Below are 21,007 nucleotides of genomic sequence, written 5' to 3'. Positions count from 1 at the left end.
AATCTGAAAAAGATATTCATTTATCTTTTCTAATTTTTTATTTAATTTTTATTTATAAAATAACATTTAAATTTTAAAAGTAGTTAGCAAATTTTGAAATGATATTTAGGTTGGTTGAAACCTAATTTTTCAAAATTGTAGGTTTAATTTTAATTTAATTTCGAATTTTTTTTTATTTCAAATTTTTTCTAAATTTTTGAAATTTTTTTTAAATTAATTATTTAATTCGAAATTAATTATTTAATTTAAAATTAAATAAATCCTACATCCAACTATCCAGCTAACCTTGTTGCAGGAGTATGTGTTTTAGCTTGTTTGTAAGTTTTCAAAACCTATTATTACTTGATTGCAAATAGCCATGATTACTTTTTGCCAGATCTAATGATCTGATGGCTCCCTTGGTCAAGTTAATAATTTGTAACAGGTATATTTACAATCTTCTTTCATCTGTGTATGACCTAGCAACATGATAGGACCCATCCAAAGTGTGCCTGTGTGAGCCTATGTGTTTAATTTTATTATATATGCATATAGGTTGCTGTTGCTAAAATAAATTATCATAGTTCTTGATAGAATTTATTTAGGCCCATTTAGTTTTTGGGCCTATTCAATTAATAACAGTTGTTCTTATTAAGGTTAAATTCCTCTCTTTTGGGCCTTGTGTGAGAGTTGGGAGCCATAGTAGTGGGTACGACATACTGAACCCAGCACCCCCTCACATGAACTACCCCAATTGTGAAGGCCCATTTGCCTGATTTGAATAATTGTACTAGGTTAATTAAACTAGTTTAACCTAATAAAATTGATTAGCAACATAATTAATTTCATTTATTTTGAAATTAATTTAAGAAAATTATAGTTTAAAGAATTTTATATTCTAAGCTAAACTATATGTATTTTCTCGTATTTAATTAAATATAGAATTATAACCATCTAGATTCTTTCTGGAACTTAATTTAAATTTTTCATTAAATATTCCTATTTAAGTTGATATTTAGTTATCTTCAACTAACCAACTTAAATCTGAATATCTTTTGAATTCAAAATTTCAAAATTAAGTTGAGGAATTTTAGGCATTGGTTATTAAGATTCTTTAGATATTTTTTAAGTTAATATCTTTTCGAATATTAACTTAAAATGGAATATTTTCAAATTAAGTGGTTACAACTTAATTTTTGATATTTAATTAAATTTAAATTTGAAAAATATTTAAGTTCTAGATTTTTTCTAATACAACTTAAATTAGATATTTTTTCAAATTCTGTGGAAAAGATACTTAGTCAAATAAGATATTTTCTAGATAGCTATTTCTAGACTACTTATTATTTCTAATATTAAATAGGAAAATATTATAAATTGTGAAATTAATTATCTAATTAATTTTGGTACAATTTATTTTAAGTATATTTTTCCTAGTATTAAACTAGAAATTAATAATTAAGCCTTCCCTACACTTAATTATTTATTTCTTGAATTTAATACAATTAATTAATTTGAAAATTAAATATCTAAGTTGATTTTTTTCATCATACTTAAATATTTCTTTTTCATGACATTTAATTAAATAGAAAATTATTTTTAGTTGAAATTTATTTTTTCAACTAAATTTAAATAATTTTCAAAATATATTTTTTCTTTATTTTATTAATCAATTTTCGAAATTGCATTTCTTAAATGCTAGAATTTCGAATTTTATCTTGAAAAATAGATTAAGTTGTAAATTAGTTATTTATTTTAATTAATTCTTGGATCAACTTAAATCAATGATTTTTCCATTTATTGATTAATTTAAAATAAATTGAATTAAAGTATATTATTAGAAACTGAATTAATTAGTCAAAGGAAAATCTAGATAGATGATATTTTTGCTTGAAGTATTTTTCTTATGTATTTAATATTTAAGTTGATTTTCTTCATCATACTTAAATATTTGAAATTTTTATTATATATTAAATTAAATAGGGAAATTATATTTTTTTGTTGTAAATTAATTTTTTTAATTAATTTTGGGCCAACATTAAATTAGAATAATTTTTCCAGGATTTATTTTTTATTTTAATATGCATTTTTCAAAAATTGTATTCTTATATACTTTAATTTTTCGAAATGCAATATATATTTATAGAAAATTAAATTTGAGTTGAAAATTAATTTAAATTAATTTTGTAACAACTTAAATTGAATATTTTTCTAAATATTTATTGGAAATTATTACTATGATGGAAATAATTCATGTTATTTTCATATCCATCTAAGTAAAATTTATAAATATTAAATTAAAATTTATATTTGGAATTTTTCATTCTAAATTGGAAATTTTAATTAAATAAATATATATTTAAAATAAATAGAATAAATAAAGAGAATCAAAGAAAATACAACTCTCTTTAAATAATGAGTTTTATTATTAAGACATTCGATCTCCATTGTGGGTTTTACACCGCGTTTGTTTTAGTGAGTAATCCTCCCTAATGGAGGAACGTTCATTAGCAATTTCGCACCGTTTAACCTCGCATGATAAGTAGTTTGTAAGTGTTTTGTATGGTATGGATCACCCTAATGGTGGCGACCATACTTGACTTGCAAATTATGAAACAATGGTGGAAGCTCATAAGATAGATTGCCTTGACTCTCGCCTAAACGGGACAACGCTGAATTCCAATCTTGATCGAATAAAAGGTTGCTAGAATGTTTAACATTTTAGATGAGCTGACAACTCTATTCAATGGATGATGCTTTGACTCTCGCCTAAACGGGACACTGTATCAGTTTGTTGAAAAACCTTAGAAATTATTTAGGATTGTATGTTTTAGTATTTTCACTTGTCATTCCTACTTGCTATATGCTTATAATTTCTGAATTCGTGTATGAATTTATATTGAACCATGTTATTTTCTGATATTAAGTTGTAGTTTAATTTCGAATCTTCATTGTTGGTCTAACATGTTTGTTTTTCTAATGAGATAAATCCCTAATGGATTTTCACCATTAGACATACGTAATAGTGTTAGATCTCGAAAGATAAATATTGTATATGCGACATCTAGCTGTTCATCAATTGATGACACCTTAGACTAGTATTTTTACAATATGAAACAAGAAGATTACATAAATAAGATTACTTTGTCTTTCGCTAATCGAAGCATCGTTGGATTCTTATTTATAAACGAAATTATCCTAATTCCTCTTAGCTTATTCATTTCGAATTAGCTCAATAATATATCATTGGATGAATGGTCTATAAGTCATTTCATGTCATTATATTTTCTCTAAAGAAATTAAATGACGCATATGATTATAATCCCGAAATTCTATTCCCAATTGATATAAATCCTCAATCTTAGAAATCTCCTACTTGTATGGGAAAATCTGACTTAGAGTTTGTATTAGTAGTGGTGGTCCAAGATAGAATTACTCATTATATTTGGTATAAATTTAAGTCTTTGACTTTAATTTTAGATTCCAAATAGAAATTTTCTTATTTTTCAAATTCCAGAATACAATTCAGTTACACTTTCTCAAGTGTTTAATATCCATCTTCTATTAATGGATTAAAACTGTATGGACTATGAGTTAGGTATTCTGTGACCAGGATCCACTTGCAGTATTCTAAGAACTCTTTGATGTAACTAAACTTATGTCATCAAAAACACTACCACATTTTTTTAATATATGGCATTTGTATCTTGTTCATAGTGGATTTGACAAGATCAATCTCTGCAAAGAGTTAATATGCCTATATCCACTGAAAGTAGTTCATCTCATTCGCAGATGGATGTACATTCAGGGGTGGATCTGAGTTTTTCGTTGTATTCTTCAAACGATAACTCTAGATTCTACCTTTTTGCAAGAAATTTGAAATGTTTGAAAAATTTCATTAATTTCTAGCAATGGTTAAAACCATTAAGGTAAGTGGTTAAAGATCTTGCGAACTGATAGGGGTGGAGAAATAGTTAGTAGATATGCAGTTCAAAGATCATTAATTTGATTTTTGAATTATATCCAAACTTACCTCCCCAGAAATTTCGAGTTGCATGTTGATGATTAGTTACTAGTCGTTGCCTAATTCCTTCTATGGTAATACAATTTCAGAATGATGTAATGGTTGTATACTTAATATAAATCATTACTAGATTCATGGATGACCTAATCAAAATCTTAAGAAAAGCTAGAACTGTTAACCATGGTTTGTTAGCTATTCTAAGTGATTAGGGGTGGACTATCCCATTGTCAATAGATAAGAAAGTGTTTGTTCAAACAAATACTACTTTTCTAAGATAATGACTAAGTCTGAAAAACAAGTAGCAAATAAAGGAGATATTTAATTCTTGATTCCAAAAGTGTTCTATCATCTTACATATGATGATCCCACTGCCTCTGTTGTCTTGTCACAACCAAAGAGGTTAATACCATTTAGTTTTCTTCGACATAATTTTCCGTACCTTGTCGTAGTGGGAGAGTTTCTAGGAACTCACCTTCTTATGACTTGGGAGACACTAGTGATTAAAATCCATTGTGAGTTTAAACAAGTAATGGATTGTCAAGATAAGAAATTAAGACGAAAGCCAATAGAACTATGGTTTAATCCATTCACATGGAATAACCTAAAGTTTTCTATTACAAGGACATAAAAGGAAATTTTAGTTAATAAGTCTATTCTATGGACTTAACAAACTTCATGTTCCTAGTATTATAGGTTTGAGTTTATCTAAACCTATGGCTTGTGGTATACCTGGTAATTATTACTCTAATGCAAGCAACTTACTTTATTAAGATGCTGAAGCATTTTCTTTCTAACGGCAATCTATAGAAGCTTCACAACTTCTTAGACATAGATTTTATTTATCTAAGGAAAAGTCTCAACTATTCCAGAAAAGATAAAGCCATGAAAGAATTTCTTATATCAACAGTGAGAGGTCTTAGATATGCTTTTGTATGCCTTAGACCAGACACCTGCTGTTGAGTGAGAGTAATGAGTAGGTATCAGATTAATCCAGGAGAAGAACATTGGCAGACAATCAAGTAAATCCTAAGATTAAGAAGAGGAACTATATGTTAGTCTATAAGAGTGTGTTTAAAACTCTTAGACTACACCACATCAGATTTCGAAATTTGCCTTTGTGCTAGTAAATCTTTCTGATAAGATGGTGGTTACTCTGGGGGTGGAATAGTGATTTTGGAGAAGTGTAAAAACCTATCTGAAGTCTCTAGGTCCACCAGAGAGAGACTGAATGTTAAAGTTGCAGGAAAGGTACTTATTCAGTCTAAGGAAAGTTCTATACATTTTTGGCATCATTCCAAATTGCCTTAAACTACTAGTGTTAATTTCCTGATTAACCAAAAGTAGTTGCCAAAGATATAGAATCCAGTATCCCAAGAGAGTAGACATATAGAGAGGAATTTCACATTATCAATGATTTTGTGATTAAAGGAAGAGTAATGGTGGAGAAAAGGTTGTGTTTAATTCAACCTTTCAGGTCCTATTACGAGGAGTTTACTACTACTACACTTGATTTGTATATCAAGGTGTTGAGATTATTTGAAACGCACTTTTTGTTTTATATTAGTGCAAGTGGGAGTTTGTTGGGTTTTATGCCCTAAATAAAACTCATTTCAATATAATCAGATTTACTTATTAATATAGATCAGAAATAACATTTAATGTTGCATGGTTCACATGATTTATTTCATGATTATATCTACATAATGTATAAATTCATCTGAAACCCTTTTCACATACTTGATCCTGTTTATTGTGCCGTCAACACATTGGAAAGTAAACATGACTATGTGAATAAAGTTTCCTAGATTTATCAGACACAGGGTTTTGCTGATATGATAATCTACAACAGAGTTTACTTGCATTTGGAGAAGTGCTATGTTCTTTCCAGAACATTGGTTAAAGTAAAGCTCAGGTTGGATGCATGGAGTATGCATCGGAAGGGACCGATATTGAACTTTGACTTAGATTTAATTAAACTTACCGTAAAATCTATTCAAGTCAATATCGCCTAGTTGATCCTAGATCAAATGATCTTAATCCTGTTATGATTAGGCTCAATCTTGAAAGGCTATTCGTGTTCCTTGAATTGTTAGTTAAGCCTACCTTTTGGTCAGGGTGATACGTACTTTTTGGGAACACGGTAGTGCAATTGAGTGGGAGCGCTATCATAAACATGGAATCTATAGCTTCTATCTGGCGAATAGTAAGCAAAGGATGATCTCCTTCGAGCTTGACCAAACGAACATAAATGGTGGAGTACTCATTTCACATAAGCTGAAATATCATTTATACGGGGTCAAGTGTTTTAAGGAATAAATACATTGTAGGGTGTAACGGTAATTTAATCCCTTTACAGTGTAGATCATTCATATAGAGGATCATTGATCACATTAGGATTATAACAATGGATAACTAATGATGTGTCTATATGGTGGAACATATAGAGCATTCTATATACTGAGAGTGCAATTCTAAGTTCTATGCGTGGATTCAACGAAGAATTAATAAGTTAGTGAATTTTAGTGCTAAATTCTTGATCTACTTATTGGAAGCTCGGTTATGTAGACCCATGGTCCCCCCACTAGTTGAGATAATATTGCTTGTAAGACTCACGTAATTGGTTTTGATTAATCAATTATAATTCACAAATTAGACTATGTCTATTTGTGAAATTTTCACTAAGTAAGGGCGAAATTGTAAAGAAAGAGTTTATAGGGGCATATTTGTTAATTATGATACTTTGTATGGTTCAATTAATAAATATGATAAATGACAATATTATTTAATAATTATTTATAGTTATTAAATAGTTAGAATTGGCATTTAAATGGTTGAATTAGGAAATTGACATTTTTGAGAAAATCAGATACAAAAGGTGTTAAAATTGCAAAATTGCAAAAAGCAAGGCCCAATCCACTAAGTGTATGGCCGGCCACCTTTATAGGTATTTTAAGTTGATTTTTTCATTATTTTAATGCCATATAATTCAAATCTAACCCTAGTGGAATGCTATAAATAGATAGTGAAGGTTTCAGGAAAAACACTTCTTCTGATTTCAGAAAACTGAGGTTTCTCTCTCCCTATCTTTAGCTACCACTTCTTCTTGCTTCTTCCTTTGAATTTCTAAATCCTTAGTGATTAGAGTAGTGCCCACACACATCAAGTGATACCTCAATCATAGTGAGGAAGATCGTGAAGAAAGATCATCAGCAAGAAGGAGTTTCAGCATCAAAGATTCAGAGAAAGAGATCCAGGTTCAGATATTGATAATGCTCTGCTACAGAAAGGAATCAAGGGCTAGATATCTGAACGGAAGGAGTCATATTATTCCGCTGCAACCAATGTAAGGTTTCCTAAACTTTATATGTGTTTATTTCATCGTTTTAGAAAGTTCATATTTAGGGTGTTAATAAACATACTTGTGAGTAGATCTAAGATCCTGGTAACATAATTTCCAACAACACCTTATTTCTTGTTTTTCAGTTTCAATATTATCCATTCCTTCCATATCATCGACATCTACAATCTCGACGACGTTGTCACCGTCTCCCAGCTCCATTCCACCATCGCTTCTCAGATCCGCAAGAACTCTCACTCCACCAATCCCAAGGTCTTTCTCTTTCTCTTTCTCATTTCATTCACTCAAACTGTTTTTCTGGCTATTATTATGCTATATTTCTTGTTTGAGAATCATGCCTGTAAACTGTTTGATGGAGTGTTTGTTAGAAAAAATTATGGAAGAAGGCTGTGTTTGTGGGTATTTGTTCTTTCTATTGTCTATTAATGTTTATTGAGAATGTAGTGTAGGATTTGGTAATAGGAGGAGAAAGGTTTTTCAGTTCCTTGCTGTGTCTAAGTTTGAGTAAATCTTTAAATAAATTTAAAGTTCTCGTTTTTATAGAATTTCATTACTTGTAGCTTGTTCTAATTACTCTTAAAATTGCAATGATATATAACTTATTTCTACTTGTTATGACATATTTTCTCTTGGTAAAAAAGACTTGCAGTTGGGTGAGCCATTGTTATTATACCGAATAGTGTCTCTAAAGAGACTTTGAATTGGATTTTCTTAAAACAGAGGCTTCTTTCTTTACACATATATATAAATATATTTTGCTTGCCCAAAATCCCAAAAGAGGCATGTATCAGATTATCACATTGGGTCATTCTTTGTAATGTTTGTTGATAAACTGTGCAGCTTCATCATATATTAAATTCGTTTATGTTGATTGTTGCATTCCATTCTTTTTTCTATTTCTCAACTTGAAAATGTACTTTATTTTGATTATGTCTTTATGGATTTATATAAGGAGATGGCCCCTTTTTATTAACAGAAAATTAATGTATAAAAATTATTGCCAATATATAGAAAAAGAAAATATACTTTAGCAATAATGAGCCACTGATAGATTTTTCGATGAGCTCGCTTGGAACTGAACCGATGAAATTGTTTCCTCTCAAGTCTATGAAATGGAAAAAAAAAAAAAAGTGTTTCTTTGCTCTTCATCAAATAAAATTATATATTCATATCATTATATATTTAAATTTATATAGTAAAAAAACTTACAAAACTTTTAAGTTCTGCAGTTTTGAAAGAAATGTAGGCACCGATCCACTTAAGTTATTGTTTGATAAATCTCTAAATGATACATATATAATTAATGCTAATAAATCTCTTTACTAAAATTTTACTATATAAATTCATTATAATAATATATGAACTTATATAGATTGTATCATAGTAAGATTTGATATATGAACAAGGACATGTAAAATATTGATTCTAAGCCAGAAAAAAAAAACAATCATGCAAATATGAATAACTTGTTTATATTTTAATTATATATACTTTTAATATAATGATTAATATTTTTTTATCTATTGTTTTACAGTTCAAGTTAGACGCTCCCTATAGTAACGAGGAGATCAATGCCGTACGGGATGAGTGGGCCAAATTTGTGAAGCCTCTGATTATAGATTAAGTACTTAAGGTTACTACACTTTTGTTATAATACATGAGTAACATGTTTTATAATTATTGTTATCTTTTGCATATGTTATTAGTTTATATTTAGTTTACGATAAACATGGAATTTAAGTTTTAGAATCGATTTTATTAACAATTTTGGTATTGTGTGATTAGTTAATAGAATCGATTACTAATTTTATGTAAGTTTTAAAAATGTTATTTTATATTTTTTTGTATTATGTATTTAATAATATATAGAGTTATTATAAAATTTGATAATGCAGGTGGGAAAAATTGCATGAAAAATTTGCAATTTTCCCTTACTTATATTTGTGCTTCATTTTTAAGAGACGCAATAGGTTAAAAAAAAGTATTTTCGTAATAGATATGGCATTTTTAAACCGGCGTAATAAGTTTTTTGTGACAGTTTTAAAATGCCATGAAACATTTAGCATCATTTTTTAACCGACGCTTAAAATAAAATAGAAAAGTACGTATTTAGCGTCGGTTTATAAATGTCGAAAATTGTTTTTTGCGTCATTTTGAAAATGACGTTAAAAAAAACTATTTGCGACTACGGTATATACGTCGGTTTTATAAACTGACGTAGATTCTTTAAGTGACACTTAAAGACCGACATGAATTATACTTTTTGTAGTAGTGGAGGGCTCAGGTGTTTGTTCGGAAGGAAGAAGCCCAAAAGGAAATGAACTTGTTGAAAACAAGCTCGGGAGGTAAACCCACCAATGTTTCAACAGGGACTGCTTCCACGAGAATTGATAACTCAGGGGCTTCAGATTAAAAAAGAAAGGATGGAATTAGGGAACCGTCAAAGGATTGAAAGAAACAAACGAACCATGACAAATACGTGCCAGTGTATACTATTTATACCGAGGTTAATCAAACTCGGGAAAATATTTACCTCGCACATGAGCAGAAGGTAGCCTTCGGCAAACCCGAGCCTATGAGGAATTCGAGGAGCAAAAGAGATCCTATAAAATATTGTAAATTTCATAAAGATATTGGGCATACGACCGACGAATGTCGCCAATTGAAAGATGAGATAGAGCGTCTCGTCGCTCGAGGCCATTTTCAACAATATGTGAAAAGACAGGGCCAGAAATACGAAGGAGGCGACATCCTGGTTATTTCAGGAGGGCCAAATATTGCAGGGGAAAGCAATAACGCTCAGAAGAGATATGTGAAGGAGATAAAGAATGAGCAGTCGGTCTTTGCCCCAAAACCTTCCAAGAAGATGAAAACCGAATAACCCCCCATTACGTTCAAAGAGGAAGACGAAAAGAATGTGAGATACCCTCAAATCGATCCACTGGTCATAACCATTCAACTCACCAATAAGAGGATCAAGAGAGTGTTAATAAACAATGGGTGCTCGATAAATATCATTTATAAGAAGACTAAAGAAAATGGGGCTCGAAAAGGCCAAGTTAAGGCCTTGTATGGTGAATCTTTGCAGATTCACTGGGGATAGCATCGCTAGCCTTGGCATAATCGAGCTCGCATTAACTTTAGGTGAGGCACCTTTAACTGCTACTGTTATGCAAGACTTCTTGGTTGTCAACCTGCCTTCAGCTTACAACATATTGTTGGGTCGTCCAGCACTGATCGGACTATGGGCAGTCAGTTTGATCAAGAACCTATCTTTAATGTTCCAAACCCCAGATGGCGTGGGAGTGGTGCGTGGCGACCAGATGCTGGCTCGCGATTGCTATCGCATAGAGTTGCAGCATAGAAAGGTCGGTCATCAGTTGATGACTTTCTTGGCAGGAGAAAACGAGAAGAAAGAGGAAGACCTTGATCCTTGAGTTCAAGATGAAAGAAACCTACTAAAACCAATTGAAGAATTGGAGAAGGTTATTCTCAACCCAGGAAATCCCACCAAATGTGTGTACGTTGGGAAGAACCTGGACGAGCAGCTCAAATAGCAATTAATAAGCTTTTTGAAAGCGAACTAGGATTAATTCGCCTGGAGTCATGGGGATATGATAGGGATCGACCCTAGGATTATCTGCCATCACTTAAATGTTAATCCAAACTACCCGGCGAAGAGACAAAAAAGGAGGCCCTTGGATTCTGAGAGGCAAGGGGCACTAAAACAGGAAGTTGACAAGTTGTTAGTCAACGATTTTATACGCGAGGTATTTTATCCCTCGTGGATAGCCAATCCTGTTCTCGTCCCGAAACCTAACAAAACTTGGAGAACTTGTATTGACTTTTTCGATCTGAATAAGGCATGCCCAAAAGACTATTTTCCACTTCCCAAGATTGACCAGTTAGTGGATGAAACTTCTGGGCACGAGCTCATGTCGTTTATGGATGCATATTCTGGATATAACCAGATAAAAGTGTATGTCCCAGATTGAGAACATACAAGCTTCGTAACCAACATGGGACTCTATTGTTATAAAGTCATGTCGTTCGGACTGAAGAACGCTTGGGCAACGTATCGGCGACTAGTAAATGAAATGTTCACAAGCCAAATAGGGCGAAACATGGAAGTTTACGTCGATGATATGTTGGTGGAATCAATAAAGAGTACGGATCATACCTCAGACCTCGCGAAATTCTTTAAAATATTAAAAAAGTATAACATGAAGCTAAACCCTAAGAAATGTTCCCTTGGAGTCTCCTCGGGAAAGTTTTTAGGATTCATAGTTAACGCGAGGGGTATTGAGGCAAATCCTGAAAAAATCAAGGCATTAATAGACATGTGATCCCCGACAAAGCCTAAGGAAGTACAGGCCCTGACAGGAAGAATGGTGGCACTTAACTGATTCATTTCAAAGTCATCTGATAAATGTGTGTCGTTCTTCAACATATTGCGAGGAAACAAAAAGTTCGAGTGGACAAAAGAGTGCGAAGAGGCCTTTCAGAGCATAAAAAGGCATCTCCCAATGCCTCCACTTTTGGCGAAACCCATAACTGGAGAGACGTTATTTCTTTATTTAGCCATCTCAAAAGATGCGATTAGGGCAGCTATAGTGCGAGAAAAGGGTAAGCACCAGCAAACTATTTACTACGGGAGTAAAAGGTTACTAGGGGCAGAATCCAGGTATCTCCCTGTAGAAAAACTCGCGTTATGCCTAGTCCATGTGTCTCGCAAACTACGGCCATACTTACAGGCTCACCCCATAAAAGTGTTAACCGATCAGCCCTTGAGACAAGATTTATCAAAACCAGATGCTTTTGGAAGATTGATAAAATGGTCGATTGAACTGGGGCAGTTCGACATTGTTGGAAATATTTTACCAGGATCTAGATTTACTAACAAGTATATTGAATTAACATCCTAAATATGGATTCTCTAAAACAATGAAAGAAACACATAAGGGTTTAAGAAAACCTTACATTGATTGCAGCGGAATATAATGACTCCTTCCGTTTAAGATCTCTAGCCCTTGATTCCTATCTGTAGCAGAGCATTATTAAGATCTGAACCTAGATCTCTTTCTCTCCTTTGGGTTTTGTTACCACCGTCTTACTCACTATGATTGAGTACTTGACTTGCTATGTGTGGGCACGTCACTCATCACTAAGGGTTTCAAATATGGTGAAAACAATGAAGGAGGTGAAATCTCTATAGAAGGAACTCTCTCATCTAGGTTTGGTTGAATAGTCAAGTTGACATTAATTGGATGAGTGAGAGTATCATGTTTCTTTTATAGTGTTTCAACTAGGGCTTCGCGTTGAATTATATGGATAAAAGAAGAATAAAATATTGGGCAAAAATCCTTCTAGGTCGTGCACTTAAGTGGACCACTCTCTAGTTAGATTTTTGCCACTTTATTTCAACCACTTATTCTTCTTTTCAATAATACCATATTTTCCATTTCAAACCTATAAATGCCAAAACTATTAATTTAATAATTATAATTAATTACTAAATAAAATTACCATTTATGTAATTTATTAATTAGACCATGCAAAGTCTCTTAATTAATAAATGGACCCCATGAGGACTATGTTTATTTAATTATTCACAAATTAGTAACAAGAATTAGAAAAAAAGGGGTTTAAATGATTAGAATAAAAATAGCAATAATAAAAATTAAAGAAAAGAACAAATTTAAAGTGAGACTACAATATGAGAAACTAGTTAAAGGTTATTCTCCACCCTCAAAAATCATTCATAATTCCTCTTAAAGAACGTAATTTTTCAGTTTCCAATCAAACTATTAATCCCGCAGATAACGCTTAAGCAGTCAATTATCACAATCTATCTATTGTATGTAATCAAGGTGAAGGGCTCAATAATTAACTTTTTTTACCTAAAGCAGTAAATCTATGAAGCATGCAATTTATTTAACTTATATAAAGCATTGAGATTTATGAAGATAGACTAATCTAGGCAACAAATCAATGAAGTATATAATTCATTTAACCTAGTTTCTATTCTTCATCACAAATAAAAATTGTAATTGGTCACAAACACTTAGAATCTAGACTATTAGGTGAATAGTAATCCTAAGATGACGGTAGATTAAAGTAAAACTTAATTTAGTGGTCATCTAAACAAGATTAAAACAATAATCATGACTTTGAACATAGAAGAATAGAAGCAATTTGATATATAATGGAAACTAAAAATTAACATTCAATAATGAAATTAAGAATTCATGTCTCGAATTTTGAAATAACACTTAACTAAAAGAAAACTACTCAAAACTAAACATTATAATGAAAATCATAATAAATAGTAAGAGTAAAAGGAGAAGAAAAGAACTAGAATGAAGAACACTTCGAAGCCGCAATCTCCGTATCTTCCTTGCTCTCTCTCTCTCTTTGAGTTTTTCTCTCTAGTTTGTAGTTTTTGAATTCCTCCATTTGTAGTCTAAGAGGTCTTATTTATAGTAATGAGAAAGTTAGATGAATCCTATTAGAATTAGGATTTTATTCATAGTGGATAGATAAATTCCCTTAGAATTAGAATAGTATTAGGAAATATCTCATTAAAAGAAAAGATAACTCATCTTTTTAAAAAAAGATAAAAAAATCACAACTCTACTTGAAAAGCTATCTTTATTTTCGCTATCTTTTTTCTAGAAATTTCCTGCTGCAACGACTGATAGTATTTTGCTCATAACTCTCTCAATATTACTTGAAATTAAACAATTCAAGATGCTCTAAAAATCTAAGAACGAGATCTTAAACTTTTATGTTGAGCTCCAAGTCCAATTATGCCTCTAAGGTCGTCAGAATTTGCAATTAATTTCCGCCTAGTACAATCGAGCTCGCCGACTTCTACTATTTTTCACCAAAATATGCTAAAATCCCTCCAAAAGACTCTAAATACATGAATAGTCTCTAAAATAGCCTAACAAATTAAAATCACACTATTCAATAATTTAAAGAATCAATTTAAGAATGTTAATAAATAAATTAGCTATATTTATAAGACAAATATGGACTCATCACCTTAATGCTAGAAAGTCTACTGATGAGATGGTGATTATTCTGGGGGTGGAGCAGTGATTTTGGAGAAGTGTAAAACCAATCTGAAATCTCTAACTCTTCCAGAGAGACTGAATGCTAAAGTTGCAGGAAAGATACTTAATAAGCCTATTGAAAGTTCTATACATTTTTGGCATCGTACCAATATTTATCAACTACTAGTGTTACTTCCTGACTAACACAAAAGTAGTTGCCAAAAAGTAAAGAATCCAGTATCCCTAGAGGAGTAGACATATAGAAAGGAAATTCACAGTATCAAGGATTTTGTGATTAAGGAAATGTAATGGTGGAGGAAAGGTTGTATTGAATACAACTTGTCAGATCCTATTATGGAGAGAATACTACATACTACACTTGATCTGGATATCAAGGTGTTGAAATTGTTTGAAATACACTTTTTGTTTTCTATTAGTGCAAGTGGGAGTTTGTTGGATTTTGTGCCCTAAATAAAACCCATTTCAATATAATCAGATTTACTAATTAATAAAAGATCAGAAATCACTTTTGTGTTGCATGGTTCACATGATTTATTTCATAATTATGTTTAATGTATAAATTCTATTAAGTCCAGAACATATGTAAATATATATATATGTTCATGATTATAGTGTCATCAGCACAGTGGAATATAATCATGATTATATGTTCAAAAAGTTCAATTCCCATGATTTATCAGTTCACTGGATTTAGACTGGCATGATAATCAGCGATAAGGTATACTTACAACTTGGATAAGTGTTATGTCCTTTCTAGGGCATTGGCAAAGTTTACCAGTATCGGATGTATGGAGTATACATTGGAAGAAACCGATATTGATCTTGGATAAGAAATCATAAACTTATATCTTTCTAAGTCAATATCAATGGTTGATCTTAGGTATATGGATCTTAATCCTGAGTGGTTAGGTTCAGCTTAGTTGTATTATTTATGGTCTTTGAGTTATTAGTGGAAGCTAACTTTTAGTTCTGGTGGATACTTACATCTTGGGAACATGGTAGTTCAATTGAGTAGGAGCGGTGATCATAGATATGGAAGCTATAGCTTCTATAGGTATTTAGAAGTGAAACGATGATTTCCTTTGAGCTTGGCTGAATAGAGATAAATGATTGAGATCTCATTTCAGTAATTATATTAGTTTACTGAAATATCATTTATAGGTTGCTAAGTGTTTTAAGATAAAATACATTGAAGGGTAGAACGATAATTTTGTCCCTATTCAGTGTAGATCATCTATAGAGGATCCTTGACTATTAGGATTGTAACAATGGATAATCATAACGTATCTATATCGTGGTACATATAGAGCATTCTATATAACTAAGAGTGCTATTCAATTCCAAATATATAGTGGCGCAAGGATGAATTAATAAGTTGAGAATTTACTTGGTGAATTCTAGATCTACTTATTGAAATCTCGGTTATATAGGGCCATGGTCCCCTCAGTAATTGAGATAATACTGCTTGCAGACTCAGTTAATTGATTTTAGTTAATCAATTCTAATTCTAAAGTTAGACTGTGTCTTATTTATGAATTTTCATTAAGCAAGGGCTTAATTGTGAAGAATATAGGTTTTGGGGTAATTTGGTAATTAAGAGACTTTGTATGGTCTAATTAATAAATTACATAAATGATAATTTTATTTAGTAATTTATTATAATTATTACATAAATATTAATGCCTTCATTTTTTCAGGATTTGCCTCCATACCTCTCGCGTTAACTATGAATTCCAAAAACTTTCCCGATGAGACTCCAAAGGAATATTTTTTTGGGTTTAGCTTCATGTTATACTTTTTTAATATTTTAAAGCATTCTATGAGGTCTGAGGTATGATCCTTACTCTTTATCGATTTCACCAACATATTGTTGACATAAACCTCCATGTTTCACCCTATCTGATTTGCAAACATTTCATTTACTAGTCGCTGATACGTTGCCCCAGCATTCTTTAGTCTGAACGGCCTGACTTTATAACAATAGAGTCTCGTGTTGGTTACAAAGCGTGTATGCTCTTGATCTGGGGCATACATTTTTATCTGGTTATATCCAGAATATGAATCCATAAAAGACATTAGCTCGTGCCCCGCAGTTGAATCCACTAACTGGTCGATCCTGAGAAGTGGAAAATAATCTTTTGGGCATGCCTTATTCAGATCAGAAAAATCAATACAAGTTCTCCAAGTGTCGTTAGGTTTCAAGATGAGAATAGGATTGGCTATCCACAAGGGATAAAATACCTCGCGTATAAAATTGTTGACTAACAACTTGCCAACTTCCTGTTTTAGTGCCCCTTGCCTTTCAGAATCCAAGGGCCTCCTTTTTTGTCTCTTTGCCGGGTAGTTTGGATCAACATTTAAGTGATGGCAATTAATTCTAGGGTCGACTCTATCATATCCCCATGACTCCAGGCAAATTAGTCTTGGGTCGCCTTCAAAAAGCTTATTAATTGCTATTTGAGATGCTCGTCTAGGTTCTTCCCAACATACACACATTTGGTGGGATTTCCTGGGTCGAGAATAACCTTCTCCAATTCTTTAATTGGTTTTAGCAGGTTTCTTTCATCTTGAACTTGGAGATCAAGATCTTCTTCTTTCTTCTTGTTTTCTCCTGCCAGGATTGTCATCAGCTGATGACCGACCTTTCTATGCTGCAACTCTATGCGATAGCAATCGCTAGCCAGCATCTGGTCGCCACGCACCACTCCTACACCATCTGGTGTTTGGAACTTTAAAGATAGGTACTTGATCGAATTGACTGCCTCTAGTCCGATCAGTGCTTGAAGACCCAACAATATATTGCAAGCCGAGGGCAGGTCGACAACCAAGAAGTCTTGCATAAAGTAGCAGTTAAAGGTGCCTCGCCTACGGTTAATGCGAGCTCAATTATGCCAAGGCTAGCGATGCTATCCTCGGTGAACCTGCAAAGATTCACCATACAAGGCTTTAACTTGGCCTTTTCGAGCCCCATTTTCTTTAGAGTCTCCTTATAAATGATATTTACCGAGCTCCCATTATCTATTAACACTCTCTTAATCCTCTTATTTGCGAGTTGAATGGTTATGACCAGCGGATCGACGTGAGGGTGTCTCACGTTCTTCTCGTCTTCCTCAGTGAATGTAATGGGGGGTTCCTCGGTTTTGACCTTCTTGGAAGGTTCTGGGGCAAAGACCGACTGCTCATTTTTTATCTCCTTCACGTATCTCTTCTGAGCGTTATTGCTTTCTCCTACAATATACGGCCATGCTAAAATAACCAGGATGTCCTCTCCTTTCACAGGAATAGGTTGTAACCCCTGGTGATTTGGGTTATCAAGATGACGGGGCTGGTTGTATCCCTGGCCCTGTCTTCTCACATACTGCTTAAAATGGCCTTGAGTGATGAGACTCTCTATCTCATCTTTCAATTGGCGACATTCGTCGGTTTTATGCCCAATATCTTAATGAAATTTATAATATTTATTAGGATCTCTTTTGCTCCTCAAATTCCTCATAGGCTCGGGTTTACCGAAGGCTACCTTCTGCTCATGTGTGAGATAAATATTTTCTCGAGTTTCATTAAGCTCGGTATAAATAGTATACATTGGCACGTATTTTTCATGCTTCTTCTGTTTCTTTCTATTCTTTGACGATTCCCTAATTCTATCCTTTCTTTTCGGACAAGAAACCCTCGAGTTATTAATTCTCGCGGAAGCAGTCCCTGTTGAAACATTGTTGGGTTTACCTCCCGAGCTTATTTTCAACAAGTTCATTTCCTTTCGGGCTTCTTCCTTCCGGACAAACACCTAAGCTCTCTCATTGAACTCGGTGATGTTTCTTACCGGACGTCCTTGTAGATCATCCCACAACTTGCCCCCGGCAGTGGATCAGTGGAGATCCTCGCTTGAAGGGATATAAGTTGCGTGCTATCATCTAAGTTTCTAACCCTAGCGGCAGCCGTGCTAAAGCGACTTAAGTACGCCTTAAGTGTTTCGTCTGGCTGCTGCTTTATATTGGTTAGCGAGGTCGCTTCAGGTCACCTATCCCTAGCGGCTTGAAATTGCTTCTTGAAATCCCTGGACAACTGCTCCCAAGAAATTATTGAATGACAAGTGAACTTGTTAAACCAGCTACTCACTGCTCCAACAAGCGAGGTGGGGAACAAAATATAACGTAAATTGTTCATCACGTTACTCGCTCGCATTATCGTATTAAAGTTATTCAAATGTGAGACCAGATCTGTGGTTCCATCATAGGACGAGACATGCAGGTTTTTTAATCCCGAAGGAAAACCGGTATTCATAATATCTGGGTGATACGGTTCAAGCTCCTCATCAGAGTCGTATCCAGATGATTTCCCTAATTCCCCCACTTGATATCTCCTTAACTTATCCTCCAGCTCGTTTATCCGCAATTGGATTGGATCCTCTTGCTTCGGACCAAGCTGTGGGCGAAGGTCAGGTTTCTTCCAATTTAAGTGCTCTCGCAAATCTGATTGGGAGTAATTTCGTCTTACTCATTGACTGCATCCCACTTATAGACTTTGTTTTTAAGTGGCTCGCGAATTTACTTGTTCTCATACTCTCCCGATCATTAGCTCATTGAGTACTTTCTCCTCTTCGAGTTGATCGGCTATGAGTTCTAGATCGCCTCGAAGTCACACTTGCCTCTTCACGCTTTGTTCTTTCCTCCTGAGAGTGGTTTGTCGTATTTCCCCCATCAGGGTACGTACAAGTCCTCGCTCTATGGGTTTGGGAAGAACGTTGGTGATTCCTAGCGGGTGATCTCCGTTCTCCCGGCTGAGTTCCGAGATCCTCCTCATTTTCATGATAGATTTCTCATTCATCAGTTTCTGGTTGTCTCATTTCTAGTTGTTCATCCTGATTCCCAGGGGGTGTCTCAGTTTCCCTGGGTTGTTCTTTCCAAGCCTTTTCCTGTCTCCTGGTTTGTGAGCCACGAGGTCTGCCTCGTGGTCTTCTCACTCTAGGTTCAGGTTGATTTTAAGCGTTCATCCCCTGCGCCGCCTTGGCCGAGGCTGCCTCTCGTTCTAACTCAGCATGTTGACGTTGCGCCTCTTCTAGACGGCCTATCAGGCGGCGACTTTCCGTTTCATAAGTTCTTTTTCCCACAGATTGGGCACCTCCACGGTTGAGCTCTTCATCCCTCGTCCTGGGATTCTGACCATTCCCATGCCGAGTTCTCCTCGAGCGTGTTGTTCGCGTACTAGGACCAATGTCCGGTTGAGTTCTCCGAGGACGTGTGGTCTGAGCACTGGGACCATCTTCAGGTTGGGCCATCCTGGAACGGGTGGTCCTTTTGGACTGCGGATTAGTTGATCTTTTGGAGCCCATGGGTTCTTTTCGAGGACGATGGTTAGTTTCCTCATGTCGGGTGTTAATATTCTCTGGATTTTCAGCCATAAAGGAGAAGGTTTTTCTTTAAAAGAAGGGAAGGCTTTTTCTGAGCTTTTGCATAGAGGCTCTCAATGAAAGTACCAAACCGTTAACGCAGATTTTCGTTAACCAAATTTGAGCCTCACAATGATAATTCAACACCGAAATATTAAAAAACTACTACAAAATAGACTTTTGGTGTCGGTTCGATGGACGTTTTTTTAAAAAAACTGACACTAAAGAACACCTCAACTTTTTGGTCTCGATTTATAACTGACACATATAATGACTTTTAGTGTCAGTTAATAGACTGACACTAAAAGTATAACTGAGACCAAAAAAAATTTAAAAAAATATATATACATACAAATTGAGTAGAGTATAAGTGTCAGTTCATAACCGAGACGAAAAGATTCTTTAGTCTCGGTTATAAACTGAAACTTAAAACTCATATATCTTTAAAACAAAACCCCAAGCCCATCGTTCTAAACATCTCTCTCGCGCTTCACACAAAGTTTTAGAAAACCCAAACAAAACCCCATTTCTTCTCTCTTGTTCTCACGCAACCCAGACCGACAATCGGCGACCCGACCCCCTCTCTATCCTGCTTGGTGACCGAGCCCCCTATCTATCCCGCTCGGTGACCCGGACCCTCCTCTCGACCCTATGTCCTCTCTCATCTCTCTCTCGGTACAAGACCAAGACCCAGACCCCTCTTCTTGCCCTCTCCCCTCGGTTCTCTCTCCCTCTCTCCGTTTGATCAGGGACGCCACCAAATCGGCCGTCCAAGGCCAAACCTGCCCCCTTCTCCATTTCCGTTCAAGTATATATATATTTTTTAAAAGCTGCAAATGTACGTATATATAGGAGCTGGGTCCATCTTCCTGCTTAAGGATCCTTCTACAACAATGTTGTGGGAGTAAATTCTCATTTATTAATATTAGTTATAAAATTATGAAAATCTATTAGATGGCCATGATGTTTATAGATGCTTGTAAAGTTTTTAAAGATTCAAAATTAATTTTGATATGTTTAATAGAATCATCTGTTGGGGTTTGCGAGGAAATTACTTACTAATCTTGAAAGAATTTTGATCTTATAGCTTCTATATCTTCATTGTGAATATGTCTTAGATCGTTATAAATTTGACTATGATCCGTTTTAATCATTAAACATTTATCAGCTGAGTTTCAAAT

Source organism: Cannabis sativa, chromosome 3 (assembly GCF_029168945.1).
Source record: "Cannabis sativa cultivar Pink pepper isolate KNU-18-1 chromosome 3, ASM2916894v1, whole genome shotgun sequence".
NCBI lineage: Eukaryota > Viridiplantae > Streptophyta > Magnoliopsida > Rosales > Cannabaceae > Cannabis > Cannabis sativa.
The sequence above is the reverse complement of the archived record's forward strand: the minus strand, read 5'-3'. Positions refer to the sequence as shown.